This window comes from Sceloporus occidentalis, unplaced genomic scaffold (genome assembly GCF_023333645.1).
Source record: "Sceloporus occidentalis isolate IW3139 unplaced genomic scaffold, rSceOcc1.0.p SCAF_6, whole genome shotgun sequence".
NCBI lineage: Eukaryota > Metazoa > Chordata > Lepidosauria > Squamata > Phrynosomatidae > Sceloporus > Sceloporus occidentalis.
Window position 1 is genome coordinate 59,761,631 of NW_028316986.1, and position 27,220 is coordinate 59,788,850.

General features: G+C 40.3%; 1 protein-coding gene across 5 annotated transcripts in view; it reads left to right on the forward strand.

Moving 5' to 3' along the window:
* SMYD3 (SET and MYND domain containing 3) overlaps positions 1-27,220 on the forward strand; it is a 503,325-nt gene that overhangs the window by 247,944 nt on the left and 228,161 nt on the right. Inside the window, exon 1 of one of the 5 annotated variants that reach the window (XM_089528395.1) lies at positions 5,620-5,699. The exons of the other annotated variants lie outside the window; for them this stretch is intronic. The gene's annotated coding sequence lies outside the window, so the exon portion shown is untranslated. Of the gene's footprint in view, positions 1-5,619; positions 5,700-27,220 lie in introns of those variants that run through there. 5 annotated transcript variants of the gene reach the window in all.

Here is a 27,220-nt window from a genome sequence, read left to right on the forward strand (position 1 = left end):
ATGAGGAACTGTATTAAAGGGTTGTGGCATTAGGAAGGTTGGGAACCACTGCTTTAGAAGATGATGTCTGACTTCTGACCTTGTAATAGTGGGTGTTTTATGGTAGTGTGAAAGAGGGAATTTCAGCAAGTGCTGTCTTATTATATAGGAATTTGCACACAGACATATTCTCAATAGAAGCAGCTTTGTTTTTTCCTGGCAACTTTTACCATAAGGGTAAAATGTTGGTAATGTCTACAAACTTTTTGCCACTTGCCACACTTTAATGGAACTCTATTAATTTAGGTATAGTGCCTTTCAGAAGTATTCAACACCCTCTTGTATTTTCTTACATTTTGCTCTGTTACATCCTGGAATTGAAATTGATTTTATTAGCATTCTTACCACTTGATATACACAAGGTACTCAACATCATGAAGGGGCAATTTTTTTTAACTGTGGGACAAAAGTTAAGCAAGCAAGCAAACAAACAAAACACTGCCTCCAGAAGCCACCTAAGTAGTTGAGTGGAGTCCACCTCTGTGTAGTTCCGGTGCTGTGTGATCTTGGATTAAACATACCTGTTCCTGAAAGACCCCAGAGTTTGTTGGAGACATTATCTAAACAAACAGTATCATGAAGCTCAAGGAGCCATTAAAATAGAGATGTAGCTACTGGGTTTGGGGTTGAGGGGAAAGGGCATTATCCCCTTTCAAAAGAAAATTGTGCCTCACCAATGGAATTTTCCTGCTGTCCCCAAATTTCTTGAATTGCAATAACTTAAAACTTTACTTGAGCATTTATTTGAGCATTTAGGGATTTCAGGCATTGAAACATGCTTAAGACTGCAAGCAAAGTTAGCAAGGGTAAGGTAATGTACACACAGCAAATATTAGATGTGGGGGATTTTCAGTACCTCACTCTCTGCAACACTAGAATTTGGGGAATGAAAAAAAAATCATTTTGGGGTCTATTTGAGTGCCATGCCCTCTGTCAAATCCTGCAGAATACTAAATTTCAAAAAGTCAGGCTCAGTAGTAAAATCCTAGAAAACTTTATTAAGAAACTATAGGTCCAGTCTGGTGACTTAATTGTCAGAACTGACCAGCAACCGTTACAACTACATAATAAAATTACACACAGTTCAAACTTTAAGCAGGTTAAATTCTTATTTGTGGGGTCCCCCAGGGAGCTATTTTGTCCCCAATGTTGTTTAACATCTATATGAAGCCGCTGGGTGAGATTATACGGAGTTATGGTGCTGGGTGCTATCAGTACGCTGATGACACCCAAATCTATTTCTCCATGTCTCGTTCGTCAGCCTCAAATTCTAATGGCATCTCTTCTCTCAGTGAATGTCTTCCGGCGGTAATGGGCTGGATGAGGACAAACAGATTGAAGCTGAATCCGAACAAGACGGAGGTGCTCACGGTAGTGACCCTGAAACCAAGAATTGGGTTGCAACCACCAGTCCTGGATGGTATCACACTCTCCTCCAGTGACTGTGTTCGCAGTCTAGGGGTGCTCCTTGACTTGTCGCTCCTGATGACAAATCAGGTGAATGCGACCGTCAGGAGCGCCTGTTATCAGCTTCGGCTGATATGCCAGCTGCGCCCTTTTCTGGAAGTAAGGGATCTCGAGACTGTTGTGCATGCGCTGGTAACCTCACGCCTTGACTTCTGTAATGCACTCTACATGGGGCTACCCTTGTGCCTGGTTCGGAAACTACAGTTGGTTCAAAGCATGGCAGCCAGGCTTGTGTCAGGAACATCTAGAAGGGGCCATATCACCCCGGTTCTGAGGTCCCTCCACTGGCTGCCTATTGGTTTCCAGGCCCAGTACAAGGTGTTGGTTATTACCTTTAAAGCCCTAAATGGCTTGGGTCCAAGCTATCTCAGAGACTGCCTCTTCCCATACAATCCTCCCCGCACTCTCCGGTCCTCTGGGAGGAACTTGTTGCAGGCTCAAAAATCGAGGCTTGCGGCGACCTCCCGGAGGGCTTTTTCTGCTGTCGCCCCCAGGCTCTGGAATGACCTGCCAGACGAGATCCGTCAATTAACATCTTTGGACAGCTTCAAAAAGGCTGTCAAGACGGATCTCTTCAGACAGGCCTTCCCAGACTGAAATATCCCAGCCTCAGGATTTCAGGATCTCAGGATCTCCCCCCTCCTCAGTAATGTCTCCAAAGCCCCCTTTTCTTTTCTTTAGAACTGAAGTTGCAGTGGTTTGTTGGTTGATATTATTTTGTTTAATTTATTGTTATTTTAACTAGTTATTGTGGTTTTAAATTAAATATTTAGTTTAATAACTTTTTAAGGGCGGAGGGAAATATATTGTTTTTATGCTGTATGTTATTTTAATGTTGTAAACCGCCCGGATTGGTTCGCCACAGGGCAGTATATAAATAAAAAATTATTATTATTATTATTATTATTATTATTATTATTATTAAACAGTCTTAAATATTTGAATTTATTTTGAAATATCCAGACGATGCACAAATAGTGCTTTGCTCCTTTGTCCATACATTTTTGAGGATGAATAGTTGGCCATACAGTTTCATCAGATATTTTTCTGAATGAGACTACAAACACTTTCGGTATACGCAGCCTTGAGCATATGCGCTCAAGCCGCGGGGTGCGCGCAGGGCGGAAGGGGCGGCACGTCCCATTCAATTGAATGGGCGCATGCGCCCATTGCGCCCCGCGCGCTCCCGCACCGCCGCGCACGAGCCCCATTGTTTCCAATTGGGCTCGAGCATAGGCGGAATTTGCCTTACGCGGTGGGATCCGGAACAGATCCCCCGCGTAAGGTGAGGACAGACTGTAATTATACCAGGAAAAATGAATTTGCTTCAGGCAGGACTGGAGTCTGGAGAACAGTAGAAAAATTCCGAGAGAATTTCCAGCTATATCAAGTAAACTCTCTTAGTTGTATCAGATAATATGTTGTTGTTGTCGTCTTGTTTGCAATTTTTTTCTAAAATAAGCAAAATGGGGAGAACAACCTTAGTTATTGTTTCATTTAATTAGAGGATGGCTATAGGTAAACATGCACCATTAAACAGTAATTACTGACTTCCCTAGAGCTTTAGTTTGCAGCCTGTAGAGACATTCTTATTTTAATTTTTTCTAAAACTGGATGGGAATAATGTAGCCCTACGGATGTTGTTGAACTATAATTCCAAGAATTCCTCAACACCAGCTCTTCATGCTATAGCTACTAGGAACTGCAGTGCTACAATATCCGGACAGCTGCACAATCCAATCAGTGTTCTAAAGAAAGGAGTACAATTTTTAAAAATTCGAAGCCTATTTTCCCCAAAACATATATGACATCTAGAGATATGGTGAATCAAGCCAAGTGCTTCTCTAAATTATCATGTGTATATGGTGTATATGAAACATAAATGAACTTCATGTTTAAATTCAAGCCTCATCTCCAAGATATTTCATTATGCAAATACTCCAAACTGCAAAAAATAAAAAATAAAATCCAAAACCCATCTAATCCAAAGACTCAACCTGTATAACCAGATACTGGATTATGGCTGGATGTGTGTAGATCATAAATACAGCCAGAATCCACTATTAGATTATATTTTGTTAGACAAGTAAATTTTAGTGGTTATATGTGAGGCCCATTGATTTCACTGGGAAAAGGCTGTGCTGGATTGCACTCACTAAAGATATTCCCCATGGAAGAATTCTTCCCCATGGGAAGTGGCATATCATGGCACATATCTAAAGGCTGTTTTTCTCTTTGCAGGTGAGTAGCAGTTGTTTTGTCTTTTCAAAGTAAGTATACCATACTTTTTAAGAAGCATGAAATGCAAGTGTGGCTAACTAAATATATAGTTCTGTTAGGTTTATGATATATTTTTTTCAAGTGACCTGTGAAAATAGATATTCTTTATAGATTGCATGAATTAAGTTAGAAGGAAAGTAGGCTAGTGGAATCAATTGTGCCATTCCCCTCAGTTTTGTGATGGTTATCCTGGCTTTAAACTGTCATTGTTGATAGAAAGAAGAAAACCATAAAAAAATCTGAAAACATTTGTTTTGCTAACAATAGCAAAAGACTAACAGTGCAACTCTATATGTGTTTATTTAGAGGTATGCCTCACTAATTTAGTTTTCTGAATGTGTTCAACACTAAGCCATGCTGAATAAAACTGGTGAGTCCTTGAACTTTGGCTCAAGATTGATTACTTCATCTAGTAATTACAAAAAGGCATTAGTTTATGTAAACTGATTCAGATAATAACATTTAACAATTCAAACCAATTACAAAAATGAAGCAATCAACAGGAACAGTGTCAGGTCTCCATCTGTCAGAAGAATTGTTTCCTTTAATGCCAAGAGAACAAGCCATTCCCCTTGGTTGTTTTGAGACCAGCTTTTTAAAATTCAAAGTAACTCCTGCTTTGCTCTTGGGTAACAGCACAACCATCCACCCCTGACTCAAAGTTCCCACACTAAGAGGAGCTGGCAGCTGATGGCTTGTGGACTGCCAATGTTCCAGGGATCACAATTATGAGTCCCACTGCTCTTAGTCATTCCTGAGCCCATGGTATTTTTTTCAACTGGTGCTCCATGGGTTTACTTTTTTCTTGAAAGGACCACTGAATGGTAGTGGGAATAAATCTGTGGCGGAGCACAAATTCACATGCAATACCAGGAGTAGCTGGGAAAAATCATTTGGAAGATATTTGTGCATGTGAAATAGCCTTCAGGTTGCTTCTGTTCTTTTGTAGGTCTGATAGGTCAAACTGCTAAATCCCTCTGGATATCATATTAAGATGGTAAATTTAAATAGGATATCCAACCTAAGAATGCATCCCCCTGTAGGACTAGTTGAATAGTTTTCAGGTTTTATCTCCCTCTCATATCTTAACTGGTGTCTGAGCAGAGCTATGAAAAATTTTAATTACATGTGATTTTATTTATTTCTTATCTTTTTCTTTGTCACAGTGCTTTTGTTCTTTCTTTTTCCTATTTTGAGAATATTTGATTATTGCATATAGAGTCCATTTTATTTAAAGTGTCTAAATTGGCTGAGAACGCTATAAACAGGGATATGCATCATAGCAATTGCAATAATGAACAGATAGAGGAAGAAATCCACTGGGTGCTGCTCCTGTGCAGGTCCTATTAATTTTAATGAGGCTTGCATGGTAGCAGCATCTGGTGGATTACCCCTCAAACGTTGACAGAATGGCAAGGACTTGAAATGTATCTGGTTTTCATGACACACTGCCTTGGACATGGCGGTGTTGTTTTCTGCATTCTTTCTGTATGAGGCCAACTTTTAATTCAGCCTCTCCCCCCCTTAATCCCCCCAAACAATATCTATTTTGATCTTAGTCTAATTTTTATGGTTCTAGAGAAAGTGTAATGTCCTTTGTTATAGTTGAAATGATTGAAATTTTGTATTTTTATACCTAGCCTTTTTTTGTCCAAGTATATGCAGGATGAAGGCAGTCTGTACTATAAGATCAAGTGAAAGAAAGTTTCTCAGCATACAGTTTACATATTACTTCCTTTTTTTGTTATTTCTAGGTTCTGCCTAACTTTCTGAGTCAAGTAGAGTTTAAGACCTACTGATTTGAGTGGTACTGGGCTTAGCCCTTCTTTCTCCTGGATTTGGCCTGCTGTAGGTCAGGCCGCTTTGCAGTGAAAACTGTTTCTTCAGTCTGTTTTAGAATTCTGGAAATTTATGTAAGTATCCCTTACCAGTTTTGTTTTCTTAAATACTTTTTCTGTATCTGCAATAGTATTTTCTATCAATTTCCCAATAATTCCTGACATTCTTATTGCCTTCTATAACATCTTCAACTAAGATAGTTACAAATATGCTTTGCAACAGTAACAAAAATGGATATTTCCTATTACAATTATTTTTCATTTTAATAAAGTTGGATCCTGGCATTATATCTGAAGATTTCCCCGAATTTTAATAATTTTATGGAACAATGTTAGTTTAGAATTTATTAGGAAGTTGAAATATTGTTGTTTAGTAATGGGTGCATTTAGTAATTGTGATTAATTTGCTAGCTAACACAAGGTATTTCATGTTGATGTATCTCTGTGTAAAAGCACTATTATTTCTTGTGTCCATTTGTAAACTAAAGTAGATCTTGCATGCATTTTTGTTAAGCCATATTTTTGTCATTGTTGTTACATTCTTTCATATTAACTCTGACGTGTAGCAATTCTATCCTTCTTGGCAAAATTTGTTCAGAGGAGGTCTGTTGCTGTCGCCTTGTTATGAGTAGAGTGTGTTCTGTTCCACTGGTGGTCTGAGGCTGGCCTTACACTGTTGTAACAGTCCATTATGACTGTCTAACATGTTTTGGGGAGTGGTGTATAGCAACAGCCAGAGAAATTTGACTGCATCATCAGAGAGTGATGCCCTGCTGGACTTCAGGCAACTCAAGGGGGAAGCAGATAGCCACCCGTTCTGAAGATGAATTGGGGCCATGGCAAACACATGCCACAGACCCAATCCATGGATAAGATCTGCTCCTTTTTTGTTCAGAGAAAAGCCAGCTTTGCTGGCCCTGCCATGGCCTCATGACAGCCTGATGATGCTCTGGTGGTGTGCAGCATACAAACACCATGCTGCCGGAGCATCATGAAATCACCCATGTCTGGGCAGCTGGACAGCTCCAAGCCGGCTTCCAGGCAGCATTGCAGATTGTGGCATCAAAACACCATGTGCCGATGACGCCCGGAAGCAGGCTTATTTCACCTCTCTGTTCAGGCTCTCAGAAATGGACAGGGTAGCCTTTTCTGAAAGCAGAGTTGGCTTTCTGAAAGCAGAGTTGTCTTTCTGAACCAGCTCTGCTTCTTCTGAGGTGCTTGGAGGGGTGGGCAACTGGAAAGTGGTGGAGGGTGTTTTTAACCTGGTGCTCCAGTTTCAGTTTTGGCTGATTTTCAGCTGATTTTTTTGGGCATTTCGAGTATGTGCATGGGGAGGGGGTTTCCAGTGAGAGGGGCCGCTGCATTTGATGGTGTTGAGCTGTTCTCCCCCCCCCCTCACCATATAAAATGGGTTGGGGGCTTCAAGTGGCCACAAAATGGGGAGTAGCAGGCCACACATGCCACACATGGACCACACTTATCCTACTCTTTCTCCCTTCCCCCTGCCAGCTAGTCATTGCTGCACCTGTGGCTATTTTATAGTTGCCACCATGCTGTCACCTACCTCAACTTTATTTCTCCAGCCAACAGGACAATAGCTTCAAATGCTCTCCCCAGTAAGAGCTGTATCCCCAATAAGAGATACATCCCATAAGGCCTCTGTGCATCTGTTTTAATTCTTACAAGTGAGAATAAAACAAGCATTAGCCCTTTCTTTCCCCGTTTACATTTCCACTTGTATCTGGTTTTACAGCCCATTCCCATGTATTACTTTTATTTCCCTTTTTAACTTTCTGATCAGTTGAAGCAAGCTTCATGCTTCTTTCTTTTGTTTCATCTAAACCTCAAAATTTTGACCAAGCCCAGGCCTCTTTTAATGAGACCAAATGGAACGTGTTTTTTTTTTTAAAAAAAATCCCAGCAACAATAGAACAGTAGCTTATATAAGTACTAATGTTTTCATCTCCTTTGGTCACAGTACCTATTCAGATTTATCAGAAATACAATGCATTTTGTTTATAATTCTCTTAACATTGCATTTGGAAAATCCCACATATATAGAAGTAGATGATTTCAGACTAGGTTTTCTAGGCCAGTTTTTACAATGACAATTTTTCCTTTGTCCTTAATGTTCTGACTGTTCTTTCCTAGATGAACATATTGAATTAAATCCATAATATCATCTTTGTCACTTTGGTACGGCTGGGATGTGTTCTGTCATAACAGCAAAAACCCCAAGCTGAATGATCTCATAAAAAGTATTAGGCTGGATCATAGCATGCTAAGTCATGCCTTGCCTCAGTAAATCAGGCAGATTATGGAAGTATTAAATTAATAATAATAAAACCAGCTTATCCTTGCTGCTTTCACTCTTTTAATCATTTTTGCTCACTTCATAGATTATTAACCCTTTTCCTGCTGAATGAAGGTTTAGGCCTCAGTATGATTGCTGGTTTCAGCTGAAGTTGGGAATCAATAGAACTTACTTAAGGGTTAGGTGTTCCTGTTGATACAGTAGGATTCAGCTAACAGTTGGATTTAGGCCAAAATTGTGAAGTGGATAAGATCACAAAATTAGTATTTTTTTTAATAAGGACATCTTAAGCAAATTATATGTATTTTCTGGCATGTAACTGGAAAATTTAGCAACATATAATAACTATATGACAAAATGCAAAGTCATGCCTCTATAATGGCTTTATGCTTTAGTATCTTCTACATAGTTATCAGGAGGTGCTCCCAGATTGGCAGCATCTGGTGCTACCCAATTCTTGCTCTTCTGCTGTAATCAACATAAGGATTTATAATAATCTTCCATGTTTTAAGTGCTCCTGTATTTTTTTTGCTGTTTGTACATTCCCTTGTGATCACCATTAGACAGAACCTGAAGTATGAGGAATGGAAAATTAATCTGATCACAGTATTTTTAATACCATTAAAATTATTTTTTAATTACTAAATTACTAAATAAAAAACACTTTTTATATTGTGCTAATAATTTTTTTAAAGGTAGGATTCAGTGGCAGTTAAAATATTGTGTATATGTGCTACTCTAGTTACTGAGCAACTCATAAACCCAGTTTCATATTTTGGATCTCACTGGAAATTGTGGTTTAGGAAGCCAAGATATCTTTCCAGGAACTGGGCATGTGAGAGTAATGAAAGGAAAGACTGAAGAGAGAGCGTGTGAGCACAAATCTTGTTCTCAGTCTTGATAATTATGGTTAATTTGAACAAAATTGTTACAGTTGTAATGAACCAACATTCTCCCCCTCCCCCCCAGTGCATTTTCTATAGTGGTCATTTTTGTATCATACAATAGAAATACTTGGAATTTCACTGGCTTTCTGATATTGTTTTATTCAATAATTCTGAAAACAGCATAGCTTATAATTTCCTATTTGTAGAGGCAGATTGGAGTGTTTGCCACACATTAAAATACACTGTCAAATTCGCTAAGGCAAGCATATTTTTCTGTAAAATTGTTCTGTGAAGATCCAACAAAATCTTCATGTTTACAGGCTTTGGAAGTATCTCATCAACACACTAGTAAAATGAGGAGCAGTCGTTCTTGAACAGATTCTCTCCACGGACCACCAACTACCTTGCATACAAATTAAGATGACAAGATGGTATATATAATTTTGCAAAATGTGGACATGGACGACAATCTGCTTGCCATTACTATGCTGTGCACATCAAAGCATAATACCACAGACCCCCACAGTCACAAGATAATTTTAAACTGGTCTGAAATCATCATTATTTTCCTCAAGAACATTTGACCACATACAATTTTATATGCTTTCTCTCCAAGCTTAACCCCATGCTCCCGTCTTTCTGCTGTGTCTAGGGATGTAATTAATATTTTCATTTTTTGGTTCATTTTCTTTTCACCAGTCACCAGTTTTTTTGGCTTGCACAGATTGAAAAGACCAGTTCCTTTTCCTGTTTCTTTGGATTTTGTGCAAAAATATTGCATTTTGTTCAAAAATGTTTATTGCACATGTGATAGATTGCTTTTCCTAGGCTGTCCCCTTGGAATTCTGCCATCCATCCTGCCCTCGTTTCCTCCTTAATCCCTTCCTGGACTGGGCGCTTGGACCTCAGGATGACCCATTAAAATTGAACTTGTATCTGTGTTGCTGTGATGGGTTCGTATTGAAATACATACCCTGAGTCCTTCAGACAGTTTTAAATAAAAACAGTGAGGCCCCACAGACAGGCCAAAATAAAACTGCTTCAGGTCACTTTGGAGGTATGCTGTTTAAATGATGTATGCGTACTAAGAGTCGGGAAGTTGCGCCAAAGCTGCACTCCAGTCCTTAGGACTGGATTGTGGCTTTGGCGCGGCTTCTGGCCTTTTAGGATGCATACATCATTTAAACAGCATACCTCCAAAGTGACCTGAAGCAGCTTTATTTTGGCCTGTCTGTATGGGGCCTAAGTATATCTTTATTGCAACACTGTAAGATTATACATGAATGTTTGAATATTCTATTCTTTTATGTTCCTCAGAACCAATCAATTCTTTCTCCTAGCTATCTATCCTGACTCTCTGAAATCACAACTCTGTCTCCATCAAATCCAGCCTTCTTTCTCTGAAAATCCACACCTTATGTTTCTCAACTTCAAACCCTGTTTCTATGTCATCTTTTCCCTTTCTGTTCTCTATCTGGCTTCTCTCCAAGACAAACCCTGTTTTGTTACCATTCTTTTCACCTGCAGCCCCCCTCCCAGCCTCCCTGAACCAAATATGCTCAGTGCCACCTTACAAAACACAGCTTTTTGTGATGATGTAATTTTTGCACTAAAACCTTCGTAAAATGTTCACTAAGGGGTGAAAGAGATGGGTGAAATAAAGCAGCTTCCATCCAGTTTGAAGATGGAGCATTTATATGACATGTGCCTCCAAAGCTGGTGGAAATTGAAATGAAGCCACGCTCCAGGACTAAAAACTAGAGTAAAAATAAACCCTGATACTCAAGTTTAGCTTGGAAAACGTGCATCTTTTTTTGATACAGTATTGTAATGTATTATATTGTATTATTGTCTTATAGGAGGGTTATTTTAAGAGAATTTTAATGGTTGGAATTTGTAGTTGTATGTAATTTTGTTGTGATCCTGCCTCGATCCATAGGGAGAGGCAGAAAATAGAAATAAATCATCATCATCATCATCATCATCATCATCATCATCATCTTCACACCTGCTTATATACAGACCGACCCCAGTGCAGGGCTGTGGCAAAGCAAAAAATAAAAAAAATGAAAGTCTGACAACACCAATGGATGCAATTCTTTGATAAAATTACCAGCTTGGTAGATGAAGGGAATGCTGTGGATATAGTATATCTTGATTTCAGTAAGGCCTTTGACAAGGTTTCCCATGACATTCTTGCAAACAAGCTTGTAAAATGTGGGCTAGACAAAGTAACTGTTACATGGATTTGTAATTGGTTGACTGGCTGAACCCAAAGGGTGCTCAACAATGGCTCTTTTTCAGCCTGGAGAGAAGTGACCAGTGGGGTCCCACAGGGCTCTGTACTGGGCCCAGTGTTATTCAACATCTTTATCAATGACCTGGATGACAGAATTGGGAGCATACTTATCGAATTTGCAGATGACACCAAATTAGTAGGAATAGCTAATACTCTAGAGGACAGGCTCAGCATTCAAAATGATCTGAATAGACTAGAAAGCTGGGCCAAAGCTAACAAAATGAAATTCAACACAGAGAAATGTAAGGTACTGCACTTATGGCAGAAAAATGAAATGCACAGATATAGGATGGGGGACACATGGCTGAATGAAAATACATGTGAAAGGGATCTGGGAGTCCAAGTACACCACAAGTTGAACATGAGTGAACAGTGCAATGCGGCAGCTAAAAAGGCCAATGCAATTTTAGGCTGCATCAATAAAAGTATAGTGTATTGATCAAGAGAAGTAATAGTGCCACTGTATTCTGCTCTGGTCAGGCCCCACCTGGAATATTGTGTCCAGTTCTGGGCACCACAATTCAAAAAGGACATTGAGAAACTGGAGCCATGTGTCCAAAGGAGGGTGACTAAAATGGTGAAAGGTCTGGAAACCATGCCCTATGAGGAACGACTCAGGGAGCTGGGGATGTTTAGCCTGGAGAAGAGAAGGTTAAGAGGTGATATGATAGCCCTGTTTAAATATTTGAAAGGATGCCATATTGAGGAGGGAGCAAGCTTGTTTTCTGCTGCTCCAGAGAACAGGACCCGGAACAATGGATGCAAGCTACAGGAAAAGAGATTCCACCTCAACATTAGGAAGGACTTCCTGACAGTAAGGGCTGTTCGACAGTGGAACACACTCCCTCGGAGTGTAGTGGAGTCTTCTTCGTTGGAGGTCTTTAAGCAGAGGCTAGATGGCCATCTATTGGGGATGCTTTGATTGGATTTCCTGCATGGCAGGGGGTTGGACTGGATGGCCCTTGTGGTCTCTTTCAACTCTATGATTCTATGATTCATACACAAACCAGGCAGTCCAACAAAGGGGCATAGGTTGAAGGGGGATAAAGAGGGCATGTATGTGATGCACTGATGTCCTGTACCGGTGGAACATCACATGTGCAACAGTTTGCAATGGGATGGCATCTGGGCAGACGTGGGAGGTACTTGGAGGTTGCAGGCAGTTTGTTTTTCTGACGGTGAGCATGCATGGTGGGGAGGAAACAAAAAAATTACCCAGCACCGCAGCTTGGTGCTGTGCCATGTGGTCTGCCATGGGTATTCAGCCTGCCTTGGGAGCAGGATGTTCAGACAGCAGGATTTCAACCCACTTTTGGAAAATACAGGACCAAGCCACTTTTTCCTGCCGGTCTGTTCTGGCCCTAAAACATCATGATATATGAAACATCATTAAAAATACATGAAATGTTTTGCAGTCCTATTAGAAACATAGAATCAAAGAATCATATAGTTGTTCATCAGGAGAGTTTTTAAAAAACTGTTTTATTCTCACATGCATCCATAATCTTGATTTAATTTTCATCATTAACCATGTCTTTTTTTTTACATTCTTGACCTTGTCCAATTTTCCATTTTTTTCCCCTTAGAAAAAGGTATGACCAGCTGAATTTTGATAAGCCTCTCCATACTTTACTAGTCTGCTTTGTTTTGAGCCACTTTTCTATAGAGGTCATATTAAATCTAGGTAGAAAACACGTAGAAGCTGCCACTCAGCTTGCCGCTGACATAGCTTTCAAGAGCCTAGGATCACCTTCAAACCTTGATAAGTTAGCACTGTAGGACTTTGCAAAGGATCAGAAAATAGACGTCCTAAAATTATTGCAGAATAGCTGTGAGGCATTCACAGGCAAAACAATTGTACTGGAGAATAAAGATAGACAAAAGGAAGTACTACTTTGCACAATACAGAGATAACATGTGTATGGAGTTTGTTGCTACCAGATGTGATGACAGCCAGTAGCTTCCATAGATTTCACATGGTCTCAGACAATGTCTACTAGTCCTGTTGCTTTTGCTTGCTTCAGAGGCAGTGCACCTTTGTGTGCTAGGGCACAGCAAGGAAGAAGGCTATGACTCTCAAGCTCTCTAAGATTCCTTCCTTTCTTTTTTTCCTCTGCTCCTAAAATACTATTTTGTACAGTTGTCATCATCTCATAGAGTACTGTAGTTTCCTTACTGATTGTTTCCACCTTCAGACAGTTCAGAATAGCTCTAATAATATATTCTCATCACAACCATGTTTTCTTTTGGCTGGAAAAGTCAACATAGAATCATAGAATTATAGAGTTGGAAGAGACTGCAAGGGCCATCCAGTCCAAACCCCAGCCATGCAGGAACTCTCAATCAAAGCATCCCCAACAGATAGCCATCCAGCCTCTGTTTAAAGACCCCCCAAGGAAGGAGATTCCACTACACTCCGAGGGAGTGTGTTCCACTGTTAAACAGCCCTTACTGTCATGAGATTCCTCCTAATGTTGAGGTGAAGTCTCTTTTCCTGGAGCTTGCTCCCAGTCCTATTCTCTGGAGCAGCAGAAAACAAGTTAGCTCCCTCCTCAGAATGACATCCCTTCAAGTATTTAAACAGGGCTATCGTATCACCTCTTAACCTTCTCTTCTCCAATCTAAACATCCCCAGCTCCCTAAGTCGTTCCTCATAGGGCATGGTTTCCAGGTCCTTCACCATTTTAGTTGCCCTGCTTTGGACATGCTCCAGTTTCTCAATGTCCTTTTTGAATTGTGGTGCCCAGAACTAGACACAGTATTCCAGGTGGGGCCTGACCAAAGCAGAATAGAGTGGCACTATTACTTCCCTTGATCTAGACACTATACTTTTATTGATGCAGTCTAAAATCGCATTGGTTTTGTTAGCTACCACATCGCACTGTTGACTCATGTTCAATTTGTGATCTACTTGGACTCCCAGATCCCTTTCATACATAGTTTCATTCAACCAGGTGTCTCCCATCCTATATCTGTGCATTTCATTTTTCCGCCCTCAGTGCAGTACCTTACATTTTTCCGTGTTGAAATTCATTTTGTTAGCTTTGGCCCAACATGATTGGAAAGTCAGAGAATGAGAGAGTGAAATGGATGATCGAGTCAAATGTCCTACACCTGTGATGACCTAGGGCGCATGCTAAGGAATGCATTCAAAATATTACCAAGATTCAAAACTAAATTAATTTTCTCGGTGGATTCCCCATAGAACTAGTTAGCTTGGACCATTATGCAGAAGTGGAGATAATAGAAAATGCAAACCTATAATTAGACAGAACAAAAAGACATAGAGCTATGCAAAATTCAACATATTTTATATCAATCTAGCCATTGGGGGCTTGTTCATAAAAACTTTAATGTTACCCGTTGTTGTTAACTGCTGTCAAGTCAGCTCTGACTTATGGTGACCCTATGAATAAAAGACCTCAAAGTCAACCCATCATCAACAGCACTGCTCAGGTCTTTCAGACTCAGAGCCATGGCTTCCTTGATTGAATCTATCCAACTGGAACGTGATCTTCTTTTTCTGCTACCCTGTATTCTACCAAGCATTATTGTCTTTTCGAATGAGTCATGCCAAAATATGACAACTTCAGTTTAGTCATCATGGCTTCTAGGCACTATCATGTTGAATTGTTGTATCATAAGGTTTCTGTGGTAAAAGATCTTTAAAAAGAGTTTACCAAGCCTCCCTCTGCGCAGTACAAACACATATTAGCTACAGAGCCACTACACTTGCCTCTGAGAGATCCTGCACCAGTATTACCTTCCCCGGCTGCTGTCCAGTAGCTCTTTAACTTATGTTACAGTCAATATGGTAGTGATGAGATGGCTGGTTGTCTATTGTTTTCCTGTGCCAACTGCCTGGGAATTCAAAAGTAAATCTGGGCAATAGCAAACAAATTACTTTCTTATAGAGCATAGACCTATTACTTGTATTAAAAATTCTTTAAAGTTCATCAAAAACATTCCCTTTTGCCTCTTGTCTTTATTTAAGTTGCTCTAAAGAGAACGCCACTGAGAACAATAAGGGGAGTTTTAAAGTTTCTGAAGAGTCTCTGGACAAGAAAATTATTTTTCATGCCACATTACTTACGACTCTTGGTCTCAGTGTTGTCAGAAGTGCATAATCACATTTTTAAAGTGACCCCAAAGCTTTTCAGCACTTCTTGCCCTTTGAGAACAGGCTTCTCACACAGTAGGACCCTCCATTTCACCCTCTGGGACAGGTAGTGATTGGAGAAACCCATGTTTTTCTTCTCGTTCATTGAGAACTTGAAGATAATTTCTTTAAAAAATATTCGTTCCACAAAACCCCCTTTCAAAAGGTGATTTCTCCTCTCCCTTCCAGCAGCTAGCGAAATATTTTTCACAGATTTCTCGAATGACAATAAAAGACAAGTCGAATAATTACGCTAATTACTTTGCATTTCAAACTCAATTGCCATGTCAAAAGGAAGTTTGGCAGATGTTTAAAGAACATTCCTATGCTTAAAAAAACCTGAAGGCACACACACAAAAGGGGGGAAAAAGCCCAGTCTCAATAAATAAACTGTGATTGAAGCCCCAACAAGAAATGGTAGAGTTGAGGGGACCTAGGAGTTGGAGTTGAAGCTGAGAACAAGTGACTTGCCCAAGTGAATTTCTAGGGTGAACTGGGAGAATGAAGATCTACTGAACTTTTCCCCTTCCCCACTGCCATTCCCTTCTCCTTTTGTCTCTTTCATGAATGAATGCTGATGGTTCTAGCCTTTGGTTTTGTTTCATTTCAAGAAAGCCTCTTTAAATAATAAAGTTACAATTTATTTATTTATTTATTCTATGATTGGTTTGCTTTTGGGCAAGGATTGTTCAGAATGTCCCTGAGGCTGAGACAATATGACTTACCCAGGGACACCTCTGCATTTACCTGGCTGAGCTGGGATTAGCATAATAATAATAATAATAATAATAATAATAATAATTTATGCCAAGCTCTTCAGCCAAAAGGCTATCAGAGCAGCTTACAAATTGTTAGACATTTCCCTACCCTCAGGCTTCCAATCTAAAGAGACAAGAGATAAAAGGAGAAGGGAATGGCAGTGGGGAAGGGGAAAAGTTAAGTAGATCTTCATTCTCCCAGTTCACCATAGAAATTCACTGGCTGACCTTGGGCAAGTCACATGCTCTCAGCTTCAACTCCAACTCCTAGGTATTCCTTCATGGTAGAAGAGGGGGGGTTGGATGTGTTAAGGAAAATGCAACATGGGCTATACAGTGAAAGAAATAAAACATGTATGTGAGAGTCAGCATGACTAAGCAAAAGCAATTAAGAAGCCACACAGGTGTGAAAGGTAATGTAATTAGCAGTCCTAAATGCCAAGGACAGAAATGTAGAGTGTATAATTGAAAACACCTGAGAATCATTAAGTGGACAAGGTGAGATGATGAAATCATTAATTGTGGGTTGAACTATGAGAGCCAATCAAAATGGATGTACACGCCCACTGGGTGGAAACTGGCTAAGTGGGTGGTGTTGTACTATGACTATAATAATTGCTTTGATTCCCAATGTATTTTGTGGGTAGTTGTTGGATAGTTGTGGAGTTTTGTGAGTATTTTGGAGATTGTGATTTGTAGGGCATTAGTATTTGTATATAGTAGAATAAAGTAGATCTTTTATATAAGACTACTGAGTTGTCTGGTGTCTTGAGGAAGATACAAGAGCCAGCAGGATCCTGAAGAAGTGGAAGACTTCTGTGGAAGCAAGAGTGAGAAGGCTTGGAGAGTTTGTCAGGGTCTTCAGCCTATTCTCTGAAACTCTGCTGCTTTAGAGCAAAGCTTTAACCACTGGCCAAAACTGGTCAGCGCCGGTGCGTAACAAGGTGGTGAGTTCGAGCCAGAGGTGAAGAGCTACAACTCCCATCATCCCTGACAGGATGACCTCTTGGAATCCCTTCGAATGCTAGGTTTTATCCATCATGGCAGAATTCCTGCCATTGCACCCCACCCTGCCCCTTCTTATCTTTTGTGAGGGTCACACTCTCTCAGCCTCAGAGGCAGGGCATGACAAACCTCTCTCCAGCTCTCTCAAGGTGAGGCTAAGGCAAACCTACTTTTATTTTGCATTATATATATATATATATATATATATATATATGGCAAGGAGAGTTCAAAATATCCATGAATAAGAGTGTGTGATGCATCCAAAAAGAGCATGGCATAAAGGGCAGAATGTCTTATCTACCACCAACACACAAAATGCCTCCCCTTTTGTTCTCTTTTGTTTTTCAAAGTAAAGCTGTGAGTGAGCAAAGATGGGGGGGAAATCACCCTAACAAAGGAAATAGCCTCTGGTAAAACCCAGGATGAATGGTAGCTTTTCTTACGCAAAATACCCAAATCCTGTAGGTCGAATTTGTCAGCTGAAAGTTTCTTCTCTTCTCTTCATTTGGAAATGATTAAAAATCAAAATTCTTACTCATGATCGAGAAGTGATCAGAATTTCTTCTCTATAAAATGCTTTCGAAATTTTCGAATTAGACATATTTCTACTAATTTTCGAATTTTGGAGAATATTCTTTACATCCCTAATGGCAGGCCTCCTCTGAACAAATCTTGCCAAGAATACCCCACGATAGATCATCTTAGGGTCACCATAAGTTGGAAATAACTTGAAGGCACACAGCAGCAGCAGCAACAACAACAACATAAACCTCTATGTTCCCCTTTTTCTCCAAGAAGCAATTTTGCCAGCCCCTTACTCCTCTGGCTGATGATCACAGTGTAGAGCACTTCTCCAGCAGTGGAGCACTCACATGCAGAAGCTAGTGCTCTGCTGTCTTCTCCAAATACTTATTGGTGATGTTTAATGATTAAGTTGTGGTCACATTTTCCAGCATGTTTTCTGTGATGACTGATATCATAAGGGCAAACAACCATGAGCCAGGAGTGCTAATAAATGATTAGCCTATTTTCAGGCTAATGGGGGTGCAGTGGTTAAGATGCTGACTCTGACAATTCCAATGTCGTCAGGTTGACAGTTCGAGACCCAAATGCTGAGTGACAGAGTGAGCTCCTGTCACTAGTCCCAGCTTCTGCCAACCTAGCAGTTTGAAAGCATGTAAAAGTACACATATATAAATAGGTACCACTTTGGTGGGAAGGTAACAGCGTTTTATGCGCCTCGGCATTTAGTCTTGCTGGCTACATGACCACAGAGTCGTCTTTGACAACACTGGCTCTCTTGGCTTAGTAATGGAGATGAGCACTGCCTCCTACAGTCGGACATGACTAGACAATCACTTTTTTTTACTGGTTTCAGAAGAACCTCAGTACCACCACTGGAGTAGTTCTTTAAACAGAAATGTGTGGTTTTTCAAGCTTTCTACAAGGCTAACATAGCTTCTATTGTGCCTGTGTTTTAGTGTCATTCTCTGACCTCGGCAGTAAAGTCAACTGCCATATTGCTCCAGGATATGCAGCGTTTATTGTGAATATACTGGCTGTTGCACTATGCTACACAGCTTCACATGAACAATACTCCTGGATGCTTATTTCATTTTCATAGCCAGTAAAGGCTAGATGTCCAGATTTCAGATACTGTTAAGATTTTGCCTTGGTTGTCACTTAAGAAATGGTACGGTACAAATATTTTTCACAAAAACTGCAGTATCCCCCTCCTGCTTCCATTTTTCAAAGGTTACGAGTTATGGAAAACATATGATTAAGGCTGGTGCTGAGAAAAATGCCAATTAAGCAGTAGTATGCAGATTACAAATCACTGTTAACTAATTAAGTTATGATACACTCTTACCATTAGTGGAAACTATAACAGGAGAGAATGGGGTGGGTAGCATGGAGGGAATTCCATGCAAATTCTTGAATCAGGCTGTATAATAGAGGGTGCATTACAGCATTCCTACATTGATAATCAGAGCAAATAAATTAATAGGTGCCATATGTAATTTAAATAGAAGTGTCTGTTAGTAGGTTCTTCCAGGGTATAATTAATCACTTGCAGCTGCATGTTTTGGAGTCATTATGATGTACAGTAGTAGCATTTCATTAAAAATCTCACTTGGTAATTATGGGTCAATCAAATTGTCATTGTTTCTCAAGGAAAGTCAGAAGCCAAACCTCATTGTATAATTTCATTGGCTCGTTGCATCGATAGGTTGTATGGAATTGAATAAAAATCCTACTGGCCTAATTGCTTCATATACTGCCATTTCGGAAACCTCCTGGGCTTGTCAGCAGAATTGGCAGAAGAAGTGCAGTGTGTTGTGTGTGCAATTGGATAATAATAAGTCTTTGGGGATTGTAGAGGGAAGGATATGTGAGACAGGGGACCAGGAGAAACACACAGATGAAAAACAACAGCATTATAGAGGCTGATAAGAGACTCAGCACACTTCAGGTAGCCTGTAAGATGTCTCTTCCACCCATGTTTATATGGAAGTGAAAAGATGCTGCATTGAGAATAGTTAAAATTCCAAAAATTGTTCACAGCTGTGTTCATGTGGCTGAACAGTATTCATCTGTAACCACAGAAGCATAATGCAGTATGTATTCAATAATATGCTACACCATTGTAATATCTGAAGTTGTTTGGTTTCCATGAGCAGCTAGATGTCAGTGTTGTCATGGTGGAGAATAGGTTTACTGAGACATTTGTCCAACACAGTGTAGGCTATTTGTGCCTGGGTTCTGTCTGGTGGTTGTGCACTGTTCTGTCACAGGAAGATCCTTCATTTTTCCTGATTTGTAACAGAGCTAAATGTGCAATGTTCTTCTCTGGTATGTATGGAAACAGGCATTCTTGCTTCTTAAAAATATGCCAGCATTCCCAATTCTCTCCTTATACAAAGGTTTGCACCTTGTCCAAGTATTAAGTTCCCACCATAAACCTAGAGTGTTCAGAAAGGGTGGCTAATTTTCAAAGGACAGTCCACAATCTGAAAGGTTGCTAAAGTCCAAACCTCTTTTTGAAGATGACTTCCATTTTAAGGACTGTCCATTCCAAGTCTTCTTTGAAGATAAAGAACTATAAAGAGGGATTTCACTGATGCAGAAGTGGCCGCTCCACATTCACTATCTGGGCAGGAGACTGAGCATGCATGCTGGTCTTCTGTATACTGTCTTTCCCCATTTAAGAGAAATGTATTGAATGAACCTCTGTTTAAATTGCAAACATAAATTTTAATGTTGCATCTGTATAACTAGCACATACAATTTTATAAAAACCAGATCCCTCTTTTATTTTCCTTTTTTGGTGATGTTAGTGACCACCTTACATACAGTCCAACTAAAAGCCTGCTCTCTTACTTGATCTCAATATTCTAAGGAGCAGTTCTTGCTTTTTACAGTAGAAACAAAAGCATTTTCTGAAGATGAGAGCATGGTCCCTCAGATCCAAAACACCAAAACTGAGTTTTGTAAAGAGGTGTTTGTGATTCCCGCCACCCCCCAAATAGAATGAACATGGATACCTTTTGTACAAAAACACTGCATATTCACATCAGAACACACACGGTACTCTTGAGGAGGGGGAGTCATAATGTTTAAAATAATTTGTAAGTATGATTTCACTGGCTTTATTAATATGGACTTCTCAAGCTATCACTGCAGTTTCCATCAAATTATCCACATTATAGCTAGCTATAACTTGTATCATATTATAAAATGCCATGCTTTCTTAACTCTGTAAAAAGGAGAAATTATAAAACTGAATTGTAATACTGGCCTTATTATGTATTGGAAAGCTAAACTGAAATCCTGTGTATAATTAAGCACCTTAAATACGGATGAGGATTTAATCAGCCTAGCTGTGTGAAAGACTGCAGCCCCAAACACCAGTTTTTTTCCATTTTATATTTATATATGTTTTCATATGTATAATAATAGCAACATTTGGCAACATTTCACCTGATTTTCTAGTTTGCTAAGGAGGGTGGCTGTGAGTTGTGACCATTTTTGTCTTGTTATTGCCATTTTAGATTTGGGGATAAGTGCTGAAACCATATGCCTTTGTTTCACATGGAATGACAGATAGGTTTAAAATACCTTTCTTGCCTTCCCCCTTCTTCTTGCAGCTGTTTTTACTGGTACTAAAATATTCGTCAGATTGACAGCCACAGATTATAGGAAAGCATTTAATTCAACAGTCAGCAGTTGGTTTTTAGACTCTGCAAAATTCTTAATTTTACCACAGGGACTGTATTACTTTTTAACTTCATAAAGCTTTTCCTATCCAGTCAATATCTGTGGTAGCATATTAAACGGAAAACTTCTAAGGACTCTACCACTAATGATCATTTCAACTTCTCTGTACTGCATAAAGGGGAAAAAGAACAAAAAGAACAAAAGCTGCACTCAAAGGATATTCAAAGCTAGCTTAATGCAAATACATTTAAAAGAAGTCAATGTGATAGAAATGTTATTATGATTTTCATAGTGCATGATGGTATTTCTTAGGGAAGAGAAGGATAGTTCAGCTTCACCAGACCAAATGACAAGGAAAAACAGGTACCTAGTAATGTCACAGATCAGTATAATAATAGGACATTTCATAATGTCAAAATTTAGGAAATCCTTCAGTCTTGGATTTTATGAACAACATAATGGATCCCCTGCTGGGAGAAGAATGGAATAATAAATAAGTAAATAAAAACTGGCATTAAGATCAATTTTACTGCATGATATTTAGAACTAATACAGTATTTATATAAACAACTTTGTATATTGGCATATATGGCATATATGGTACTTTTGGTTGAAAATTTGACATCTTCCTCCCCTTCAAATAACTTCAATGTGCCTTTGTGTTCAGCCATACTTGATTCTAAGTATGTAGTCATGATATTGTGAGTAGGGATGTCAGACAAGCAGAACAATGGTGCTTCTAGAGGCAGTTTATTCTGAATAGTACTAGCCATTTATATTGACATGAAAGAATCATAAAATCATAGAGTTGGAAGATACCACAAGGGCCATCCAGTGCAACCTCCTGCCATGCAGGAACTCAAACCACCTCCAACATATGGCCATCCAACCTCTGTTTAAAAAACGCCAAAGAAGGAGATTCCACCACTCTCCGAGGGGTGTGTGTTCCACTGAGGTGGAATCTCTTTTCCTCTAGTTTGAATCCATTGTTCTGTGTCATATTCTCTGGAGCAGCAGAAAACAAGCTTGCTCCATCCTCAGTGTGACACCCCTTCAAATACTTAAACAGGGCTATCATATCACCTCTTAACCATCTCTTCTCCAGGCTAAACATACCCAGCTCCCTAAGTCTCTCCTCATAAGGCAGGGTTTCCACACCCTTCACCATTTTAGTTGCCCTCCTTTGGACACGCTCCAGTTTCTCAACATCCTTTTTGAATTTTGGTGCCCAGAACTGGACCCAGTATTCCAGGTGAGGCCAAAGCAGAATAGAGTGGCACTATTACTTCCCTTGATCTAGACACTATACTTCTATTAATGCAACCTAGGATCACACTGGCCTTTTTAGCTGATGCATCACACTGTTGACTCATGTTCAACTTGTGGTCTACTAGGACTCATAGATTCCTTTCATATGTAGTCTTGTTAAGCCAGGTTTTCCCCATCCTATATCCATGCATTTCATTTTTTCTGCCTAAGTGCAGTACCTTACATTTCTCCCCACTGAAGTTCATTTTGTTAGTTTTAAAGTCCAAACTGTTCTTTCACTAGAAGAAATCAAAATATAAGTACAGTACTGCTCAATGTTAAACTTTAGCTCTTATGAGAAACACTAAGGACAAGTAATGCAATGCCTAAAAAAGATTAGAATTATTTGTTCATCCATGAGTTACCGTACATGCAACATGATAATGTTGCATGGGTTATATTCAGCCTATGAGGCATAACAGTTTTCTGCTATTTTAAGGTATTCTTCTAAATTTGTAAATCTACAGCGCCATATAAATAAAGTATAATAATAATAATAATCTAAGAAAATCTCTTTAGCACTCCAGTTTATTATTTATTTTCTGCTTTCCTTCAGATGTTTACAAGTGTATGAAATGCAATAGAAACATATTAAAATAAAGTTAAAAGTGAAATAAATAGGCCTATATGCAATGTTTTCTCTTCCCCTTACTTGTTAGCACACATCCCAGATCTGTTCCAGAGGGTTGCCAAACCCTGCAGGATGGATTTCAGGGTGTGCTGTGGGTTTACAGAAGAAAAGGGGGAATTCAGTCTGCCACCAATGTGAAACACTATTGGATGCAGCCCAATATCTCTCTAATATAAAAGAAATAAGAGCTACAATAAGAACATAAAAGCAAAAACAGTGGCTTTAAAACATAGGTCATATTCCAAAAGCATCTTGAAATGAATGGATCTTCACTAATAAAGCCATACTGTTTGAATTCTCTTTTTAAAGTAGAAGTACTTATTTTGAGTATTTGCCATGTGTCTAAACATAACTGAAGAATGATAAGATACTGTTGTCTCTTAAATATGCTCATTTGAATGTAAACCATGTTGAAAACTCCAGACCATTAATTACACCACACACATTTGAATATGTTTTAAGTCTGTTGTTGGTGCTGCTGTTGCTGCTGTATATAATCAAGTCATTTCTAGCCTATGATGATCCTAAGGAAAGCATATCATAGGGTTTTCTTGGCAGAATTTGTTCAGAAAAGGTTTGTCTTTGCCTTCGTCTGAGGCTGAGACACTGGCCTGTTACAGACTGCCAAAATAAAGCTGCTTCGGGTCTCTTTGGAGGTATGCTATTTAAATGATGCATGGGTCCTAAGAATCTGAAAGCTACACCAAAGCTGCACTCCAGTGCTTAGGAATGGAGTGTGGCTTTGGTGCGACCTCCGGACTCTTAGGACCCATGCATCATTTAAATAGCATACCTCCAAAGAGACCCGAAGCAGCTTTATTTTGGCAGTCTGTAACAGGCCACTGTGATTTTCCCACGGTCTCTCTGTGGGTTTACCATGACCAAGAGTAGATTCGACCCCTGATCTTCTAGAGTTCTAGCCCAACATTCAAACCACTACACCACACTAGCTGTCCAAGATTTAAGACTCCTTACAATGTGTTAAGTATAGTTTCTTTGTAATTGTACACATTGTTTATAAAATAGCAAGCACTTGCTAATCTTGAAAACAAGGAAGGTTCCAGTGCCAAAGTATCCCAGCCCCAGTGGGAAAACATACATAAAGGGGATATATATGGCCCGTTACAGACCGCCCAAAAGGGGCGGTCTCAGGCCGCTGCCGGTTGCAGCGTGGAGGAGCCGTAGCAGCCAAACCGCGCGACTCCTCCGCGCTGCAAAAAAGGAGCGCGAAAATCGCGCTCCTTCTGGCAACCCGGAAGAGACATCGCAAGTGCCAAAGTGCACACTCGCGACGTCTCTTTTGGGTTGGGACGTGCAGACGCAGAGCGTCCGCTACGTCAAGATGGTGGCGCCCATCTGGATAGGGCGCCGCTATCTTGACGTATCAGTTACGCGTGAGGGGAAGGCGCGTCCGGAAGCGCCACCCCTCGCGCGTAATCACGGCGCAAGGATGGCGCCTCTTAGGCCCGTCTGTAACGTGCCTATCTCTGCAAGTAAAGAGCTCCTATGGGTTTAGCAGCATGGGCACTTTAACACAACCCAGTTCTAGGGATATGATCCCCGTTTAACTGTTTTGGCAACATCTTATGGAATTCTGCCATTTGTAGTTTGGCGAGGTTCTAAATCTCTCTGTTGAAAATTCTAAATTTGTTGTGGATGTCTGCCTTCAAATCATTTCTGACTTATAACAACCCTAAGGTGAACCTATTATGTTTTGTTTTTTTTTTTCTTTTTGACAAATTTATTCAGAGGGGTTTGCCATTGCTTCTGACTGGTGGGTTTACATGGCTGAGCAGGATTCGAACCCTGGTCTCCAGAGTCCTAGTCCAACACTCAAACCATTATACCATGCTGGCTTTTATACCTCTCCCTAAGTTGTAAACCCCAGGATTCCACAGGTTGCAGCCAGAGCATTTAAGCTAGAATCATAGCATGGTAATTTTGTAGTCTGAGCCAGAACAAGGAACATGTGTTAGTGATTAAATGTTCTTCCATTCAAATTAATCAACAATATGTGCATGTGTGTGTTCATGCACGTGTGACACAAGTGTATGTATGTTTGCTTAATTTAAAAATATAAGCCAAGATCAGACATCAATATGACGACAGAACTCTATCATTGTAGTTACGTCTGACAAAGCCACCCGTCAAAATATCATTCTTTTCAGCCTGGCAACACCCCAGCTGAAGACTTTCTGAGATGAAGACTCTGAGAAATTATGTCTGCAGTAATCTTCTTGTTTGTGGGCACATTGAGAACAGGCAACTGGAGAGACCTCTCAGGGTCTCAAGTTCCTTTGCAACTTTTAAAAAATGTAAGTGGAAGCTTGGTGCAAACATACATTTGGTATTTAATCTGTTTTGGCTAAAATGGTATACCCTAAGAGTCAGGTTCTCACCTTGGGCATGTTCTTGTATCCATTGCTATAATTCAGTAGTGAGGTGATTGTGGTGGCTTAGGCTGTTCCACATCAGTGGATAGGCTGACTGACATGAGATAGAGCCTTGTTAGTTAGAGCATCACAGCTGTAAAATGCCCTACTGAAGTTGGGCTACAAGGATCCTTTGCAATAATTTTTCATTGCAAAATAAAGACATATTGGCGGGATACAAACCGCCATAAAGTCCGCGCTCCGCGCGTACTAGGGTTAGGAAGGGCCGTATTAGGGTTAGGAAGGTTCTTACCTTCCTGACAGCCCTTCCTCCCAGTACGCGCGGAGCGCGTACTTTTTTGCGGTGCCCATCCACATGGGCGCCGCCATGTTGACGTACTGGACGCTGTGCGTCCAGACGTGTCGCGGCGGAAGTGACGTCGCGAGGACGCACTCCACCCCTCGCAGCGCCACTTCCGCGTTCCAAAAAGGAGCGGCATTTCGCCGCTCCTTTTTTGCTGCGCAGGGAAGCCTCGCGGTCTGGCAGCTGGGGCTTCCCTACGCAGCGAATGGCGGCGGCGGGAAAACGGCCCCTTGAGGGCCGTTTGTATCCCGCCATTGTTTTGATGCAGCATTTGTGGGAGTTTTTCTTTGATGGTGCTGTTATATTTTGTCTTTTGATTTGCTGGTTTTGAAAGCTCTGCTGTACTGTATAATCTCTCACACACCCTCTCTCTTGCGCTGTGTGTGTGTGTGTGTGTAAAATAAATTATCCCAGGGGTTATCTGCACAGGCCAAATAAAGCTGTTTAGATGACATACTAAACTTTTGTTTAGACCATGCACGGTGAAATCAGATGGGAAACAAATTGAAACTGTGTTCCAGCGCTAAAAACAGGAGCAAAAAGAAGCTCTGAAACTCCAACCTAACATGGAAAATGTGCATCATTGCACCAACATATAAACAACCTGGTGCCAGTGCAGGAATGCAGCAAAACAAAAACATGAAAGTACGTCAAACAGGGCAAGTCACCAATAATGCAATGGATGTAATTAAAACATACACAAACCAGACAGTCTAACAGGGGAGCAAGGGGTGAAGGGGGCATGTATGGGGGAGGGCTCCATGAATGTGCTTTGCCAGTGTATCACTGGACACACTGTTGCACCACTGCACAGTACAGGTAGTGTGCAACTGTGGCTGGTCATACCGACAGGTATCCCGTGGAATGGCATCTGGCGGGAAGAGGGAGGTAATTGGAGGTCACAGGTGGTGTGTCGCAATGGTGCACATGCATGGTTAGGAGGCAACAAAAAAAATTGTGCAGTACAGCTTGATGCTGTGTTGTGTGGACTGTCTGTGGGTGTTTAGCCCACTTTGAGAGTGGTTTCAACTCACACAACCCAAGATCAAACTGCTTTTTCTTGCTTGTCTACTCTGGCCCTTAATTTGATTATTAGTCATTCCTTGAAATGAATGGTGCTTTCATAGAATCATAGAATCACAGAGTTGGAAGAGACCACTAGGGCCATCCAGTCCAACCCCCTGCCATGCAGGAAATCCAAATCAAAGCATCCCTGACAGATGGCCATCCAGCCTCTGTTTAAAGACCTCCAAAGAAGGAGACTCTATCACCCTCCGAGGG